The sequence below is a fragment of the Medicago sativa genome, chromosome 3 (genome assembly GCF_051527215.1).
Source record: "Medicago sativa cultivar Bolivia chromosome 3, Bolivia_mono, whole genome shotgun sequence".
In the NCBI taxonomy this organism is placed as follows: domain Eukaryota; kingdom Viridiplantae; phylum Streptophyta; class Magnoliopsida; order Fabales; family Fabaceae; genus Medicago; species Medicago sativa.
The window spans coordinates 28,547,768-28,555,045 of record NC_140751.1 but is presented as its reverse complement, the minus strand read 5'-3'; the positions used below and the strand labels follow the sequence as shown (position 1 = coordinate 28,555,045).

Here is a 7,278-nt window from a genome sequence, read left to right as displayed (position 1 = left end):
CATATGGAAATTGTCGGGTACCCATATATATAGCATTTTTAATTAAAGTGGGTTTTTATGACTCATTATTAGTTTTAAAAGTTTTCCCAAGTTATAAAAAATTTTGATAACCAAATAATTTCAATCAAGTTGTTTGACGAATTTTTCAAGAAAATCTGAATTTGATGTTTGAGTTAATAATTTTTTGTCAAATTTTATTTGGGATAATAGTCATTTTGATCCCTGAATGTGTGAATGTGTAGCAAGTGCAAGTAGTCACAATAGTCCTTTAATGTATCAAAATTCCAAAATAGTTCCTGATTGTCCACTTTATTAGTCAAAATGGTCCCTAAAGCTTAAATAACCCTTTAATACTCACAATAACTCTTTTGATATAAGGACTAAAATGACAATAAGTAAGTACATATAAGGACTAATATGACAATAAGTAAGTCTATCGAAGGACTAATATGACAATATTAACGAAGTATTTTAATATCAAAGACTATTTTGACTAACAAAGTGCACAATCAGGGACTATTTTGCTATTTCGATACATTGAGGGACTATTATGACTACTCGTCACTCATTCAAGGACCAAAGTGATTATTTCCCCGTTTATTTTCATGTCAAACTTTGGATTTATTAATGGTCTTTTCTCGTGAGAACCAGGGGATTAACATAAAAAAAATACATTTTGATCATTAAAATAAAATAAAAAAATTGTATTGCAAATTGTGGATTCTATACTTTACAAAAGTTAAAAATGATGCATTCTAGTTTTCAAGATAAAATTATTATTTATGGATTCTTTAACATGTGTACATATACTTTGAACCGGTAATTACACCATCAAAAGTGGGTATTCATGTATGCTCGCTTACATGGAACGGGTAATTACTCGTAACACTCCTTCTACTTGGTAATGGATTTGGAAGTTACAACTGTCAGAGAAATTTAGATTTCTCATTTGGTTAACTTGTCATAATTTTGTACATACTCTCACCTTGCTCAACCATAGAAACATTACCCAGTCAACAATTTGTACTTGATGTGGCCTTCATAATGAGACTTTTATCTATTGTGTGAGAGATTGAAAGTACTCTAAATGCTTGTAGCAGCTGGTCGGTTTCAATCAACCAGATTTTTCAAAAATGATATCACTCATGTGTGGCTCATGGCACAATGCGTCCTCTATCTCTTCTCTTAGCAGCTACGGTTTGGTGGTGTAACGCCCCATTTTTGTTCTAATATTTTAGTAGATGTGTGAGTATTTTTATATAATTTTATTTGTTATATCTATATGTGATTTTATGTGAAATATATGATTTATGTAGTTGTATATTATTTAAATGAATATGACTTTATTATTTGTGGAAATAATAGGAGAAATAGAAATAGGTAGAATTAGTATTTATTTTTGGTTAATGGGAATTAAGTAGAAATTAAATAGAAATTAAGGGAGTTAAGTGAGAAAAGAAAAGAGTTATATTTTTGGGAGTAAAAGAAAGAAAAAGAGATAGAAACATTTTCACGTACAAACATTAGAAAAACTGGTTTTTGGAGAGAAAGAGGAGAAGAACCAAGAGAAAGCTAGGAGAAGAGCTAGGAAGAGAGAATCCAACCGTTTTTGCTGTAGAATTTGCTGAGATAAGGTAAGGGTGGGATTCCTTTCACTAATAATATGTATAATTCTGATTTTTGATGATTGTGGTGTTTTGGTATTAGGGTTAGAAAGTTTTAGGTTAATTGCTATAATATGATGAATTGTGTTGTTGATGCATGTTTCTATGTTATTTGATTGCTATATTGCCTAATTGAACCTGAAAACTTCTGTTGAAACGTATTTTGGGTAATCAAGGATTGAAAATTGGGACTTTCGATTGAAACGTCGGTGTCTGAATGTTCTACAGACAAGTGATTATGTGAGGTTTGGAAAAATCGATATTTTTTTGAGTGGTGGAAAATTGAATGTTTCTGTAGATTATGATAGAGGGAAATGTCAGGAGCGTCTAGGCGAAAACGGCACTGAAATCCGCTTAACGGTTTGAATTTTATGCGCAAAATGGTGAAAACGGAAAAAACGAAGAAAAAGTTGTGCTGTCAATCGAGCACGGCCGTGCCGTGCATGGCACGGGCCGTGCCAACGTTCTGTTTCCTTCGTGCTGACAGAACTTCGGTTTCTGCGTTTTTTGTGCTTTTTCACCCATTTCTGTTTTGAATTGGCTTTTGATGTAAACATGAAAGTTGTAGACAATTAAGTTAGCTTTATAGTGGCCTTGGTTTGGAGTGGAAAAGATTTGTAGATTTTGAGTTATGATAAAAATAGTACAGGTGGGTCTTCAGGAAATTTTAAGAAAACTTAGAATAACTATTCCCAAGTTAGTCCAAAACTTATGGTTGGTTTCCCAACTTCAAACTTAAGTGTTAGGGACTTAGTTGAGATGTTTTATGAGTATTTGGATTATGTGATATTGATCAAAACTTAATTGCTTTTGAAGGATGTTTTGAACCTTGAGATGAATGTAATTGATTTTATATATATGCTATGTTGTTGTCCTCCGTTGTTGACGTTGTTGTATCATCTAATGTCTAAGTTGGGGAGTGTGTCATAATTGTTGTAGGCACATATGTTGTTGTTCTCCGTTGTTGACGTTGTTGTATCATCTAATGTCGAAGTTGGGGAGTGTGTCATAATTGTTGTAGGCACATATGTTGTTGTTGTAGTCGTTGTTGGAGTTGTATGTTGATATACACAAGTTGAGTCCATTTGCATACTCGCATCTGTTGGGGGCTCATGCCCTGGAATGTTTATCATTCACCCGTTGGGGGCTTATGCCCTGGAATGTTTATCATTCACCTGTTGGGGGCTTATGCCCTGGGATGCTTTAACCATCCAATTTGTTGGGGGCTTATGCCCTGGAATGCTTAGCATTCAACGCGCGTAGATTGGTACCACCTGCATGATGCATTAGTTGTTGTTGTCGTAGCATTGTCGAGTTGTTGTTGTCGTCGTAGCATTGTCGAGTTGTTGTCGTTGTCGCATTGTCGAGTTGTCGGTGTCGTTGTGATAACGTTGTTGTTGTTGTTGTTGCTGTACCTTGTTGCTGAAAATAATTATGTCGTTGCTTATGTGTTTATTTATATACATTATTAATGATGTCTATTGTGATATGCTTGTTGTTTTCATTAATTTGATGAATTATATATTATTATTATTGGATAAGTTTCTCACCCCTTCTGCGTATATGTTGCCTCGACCGTGGGTAATGTGCAGGTACTGATGACTTGTAGGTTTGGTCGGCTCAGTGTCTAGGGCTCTGATACATACTAGGATGAGGAAATCGTTGCGAATGTCTTCTCATTTCTTTTATGTATCACATATTTTGGGAAAAGACTTGCTATTAGAGTTTATCGTTGTTGAAAATAAAGTTGAATTATGTTGGGGCCTTTGTGCCAAGATTTTCATTGATGTTGAATTTTGGTTGAAATTATATTTTTAAAGAATTATTCCGCTGCAGTTTATTAAGATATTCTAAATGTTGGATTTAAATAAATAGATATTTCTATTTATGAAATTTTGATTAGCAGTGTGACACTCCGTTGTATAGTTTACTCTGATTATAATAATTAATATTACGTTGTTGGGAGAACGGGGTGTTACAATTGGTATCAGAGCAGGTCGGTCCGTCCGGCCAATTAGTAGAGTCGTGTCGAGCCTAGTAGTGTTGTGTGACAATTTTGTATTGTCCTTGTTGTCCTGTTTGTTGTTTGTTGTGTAACCCTTAGTACGAACTGGTTGGAGTACAACCATGTTCATATTAATTGTTTTAGGAAGACGGTGTACTTTTCTTCTGCTGAAGAAGAGAGTGGAGCAGAATTTTTATCTACCAAGCAGCTGAAGCAGTTAGAGCATGATGGAAACTTGATGTTTTCCTTGATGGCGTATTTGTCTGTAGAGAATCAGTCGATAATTGATAGATTGCCCGTTGTGAATGAATTTCCTGAAGTTTTTCCTGATGAGATTCCAGATGTGCCACCAGAGAGGGAGGTTGAATTTTCAATTGATCTAGTGCCGGGTACGAAGCCTGTGTCGATGGCTCCTTACCGTATGTCAGCTTCAGAGTTGGTAGAGTTGAAGAAACAGTTAGAAGACTTGCTTGATAAGAAGTTATAAGACCAAGTGTGTCACCTTGGGGAGCACCTGTGTTGCTAGTTAAGAAGAAGGATGGTAGCATGAGATTGTGCATAGATTACCGTCAGCTGAATAAAGTGACGATAAAGAATAGGTATCCACTTCCGAGAATTGACGACTTGATGGATCAATTAGTGGGTGCTCGCGTGTTTAGTAAAATTGATTTGAGGTCAGGTTACCATCAGATTAAGGTGAAGGATGAAGATATGCAGAAGACGGCCTTTAGGACACGGTATGGACACTATGAATATAAAGTGATGCCTTTCGGTGTTACTAATGCGCCGGGTGTGTTCATGGAGTATATGAACAGAATTTTTCATGCTTTTCTGGATAAGTTTGTTTTGTATTTATTGATGATATTTTGATTTATTCTAAGAATGAAGAAGAGCATGCAGAACATTTGAAGATTGTCTTACAGGTGCTGAAAGAAAAGAAGTTGTATGCAAAACTGTCAAAGTGCGAGTTCTGGTTAAGTGAAGTAAGTTTCCTTGGCCATATTATTTCTGGTAGTGGTATTGCTGTAGACCCGTCGAAGGTTGAAGCGGTATCACAGTGGGAGACTCCTCAGTCAGTTACGGAGATTAGAAGTTTTCTTGGTTTGGCTGGTTATTACAGAAGATTTATCGAAGGATTTTCGAAGTTGGCACTTCCATTGACTCAGTTGACCTGTAAAGGTAAAGCTTTTGTGTGGGATGCTCAGTGTGAGAATAACTTCAATGAGTTGAAGCGAAGATTGACGACGGCTCCAATTTTAATTTTGCCAGAGCCAGATAAACCTTTTGTTGTATATTGTGATGCATCCAAGTTGGGCTTAGGTGGTGTGCTTATGCAAGATGGTAAGGTAGTGGCTTATGCTTCTAGACAGTTGAGAATTCATGAGAAGAATTACCCTACGCATGATTTAGAGTTGGCTGCTGTGGTTTTTGTGTTGAAAATTTGGAGACACTATTTGTACGGTTCCAGATTTGAAGTGTTTAGTGATCATAAAAGTCTGAAATATTTATTTGATCAAAAGGAGTTAAATATGAGGCAGAGAAGGTGGCTAGAGTTGTTGAAAGATTATGATTTTGGCTTGAATTACCATCCGGGTAAAGCTAATGTGGTTGCAGATGCCTTGAGTAGGAAAACGTTGCACATGTCGGCTATGATGGTGAAAGAATTTGAATTGCTGGAACAGTTTAGAGACTTAAGTCTTGTTCGTGAATTGGCACCTCAGAGTGTGCAGTTGGGTATGTTAAAAATTAATAATGAGTTCTTGAAGAGTATAAGAGAAGCCCATGAGGTTGATGTGAAATTTGTAGACTTAATGGTTGCCAGTAATCAGACTGCAGATGGTGATTTTCAGGTTGATGATCAAGGAGTGTTGAGATTCCGAGGCAGGATTTGTATCCCTGATAATAATGAATTGAAAAAGTTGATTTTAGAAGAAAGTCACAGAAGTAGCTTGAGTATCCATCCGGGAGCTACAAAGATGTATCATGACTTGAAGAAACTGTTTTGGTGGTCTGGATTGAAGCGTGATGTCGCGCAATTTGTTTATGCTTGTTTAACTTGTCAGAAATCGAAAGTTGAACATCAGAAGCCTGCTGGTTTGTTGACACCATTAGATGTGCCTGAATGGAAATGGGATAGCATCTCCATGGACTTTGTGACGAGTTTACCAAACACTCAAAGAGGGTATGATGCCATTTGGGTTGTTGTCGATAGATTGACGAAGTCGACACACTTTATTCAGATTAATATCACTTATTCAGTAGCTCAGTTGGCGGAGATTTATATTCATAATATTGTGAAGTTGCATGGTGTCCCGTCGAGTATTATGTCGGATAGAGATCCGAGGTTCACTTCGAGATTTTGGAAGAGCTTGCAAGAAGCTTTGGGCTCTCAGTTGAAGTTGAGTTCGGCTTATCATCCGCAAACAGATGGTCAGTCGGAAAGAACGATTCAATCATTAGAAGATTTGTTGAGGGTGTGTGTACTTGAGCAAGGTGGAGCTTGGGATAGTCACCTACCGTTGATAGAGTTCACGTACAACAATAGTTACCATTCAAGTATTGGTATGGCACCCTTCGAAGCTTTATATGGTCGAAGGTGTAGGACCCCTTTATGTTGGTTTGAGTCGGGTGAAAGTGTTGTGTTGGGGCCTGAAATAGTTCAGCAGACTACGGAGAAGGTCAAGATGATAAGAGAGCATATGAAAGCGTCGCAGAGTCGACAGAAGAGCTATCATGACAAGCGTAGGAAGGACCTTGAGTTTCAAGAGGGTGACCATGTGTTTTTGAGAGTCACTCCTATGACTGGTGTGGGTCGTGCTTTGAAGTCCAAGAAGTTGGCTCCAAAGTTTATTGGTCCTTATCAAATATCTGAGAGAATTGGCACGGTGGCTTATAGAGTTGGTTTGCCACCACATCTTTCGAACTTGCATGATGTGTTTCATGTGTCGCAACTTCGGAAGTATGTAGCGGATCCTTCACATGTCATTCCTAGAGATGATGTGCAAGTTAGAGACAACCTTACGGTAGAAACTTTACCCTTGAGGATTGATGATCGCAAGTTGAAAACGTTGAGAGGTAAAGAGATACCTCTAGTGAGAGTTGTTTGGGGAGGAGCAACTGGTGAAAGCCTTACTTGGGAGTTGGAGAGTAAGATGCAAGAATCATATCCTGAGTTGTCTGCTTGAGGTAATATTTCGAGGACGAAATTCTCTAAGTTGGGGAGAGTTGTAACGCCCCATTTTTGTTCTAATATTTTAGTAGATGTGTGAGTATTTTTATATAATTTTATTTGTTATATCTATATGTGATTTTATGTGAAATATATGATTTATGTAGTTGTATATTATTTAAATGAATATGACTTTATTATTTGTGGAAATAATAGGAGAAATAGAAATAGGTAGAATTAGTATTTATTTTTGGTTAATGGGAATTAAGTAGAAATTAAATAGAAATTAAGGGAGTTAAGTGAGAAAAGAAAAGAGTTATATTTTTGGGAGTAAAAGAAAGAAAAAGAGATAGAAACATTTTCACGTACAAACATTAGAAAAACTGGTTTTTGGAGAGAAAGAGGAGAAGAACCAAGAGAAAGCTAGGAGACGAGCTAGG

The 7,278-nt window shown here is 36.7% G+C and overlaps 1 long non-coding RNA gene across 1 annotated transcript; it reads left to right on the top strand.

Moving 5' to 3' along the window:
• The first annotated feature begins 1,273 nt into the window (after positions 1–1,273).
• LOC146936932 (uncharacterized) lies at positions 1,274–3,536 on the top strand. The gene is made up of 2 exons (XR_015033220.1): positions 1,274–1,634; positions 3,257–3,536. It is a non-coding gene; the product is annotated as an uncharacterized LOC146936932 (long non-coding RNA).
• Positions 3,537–7,278: the final 3,742 nt, after the last annotated feature.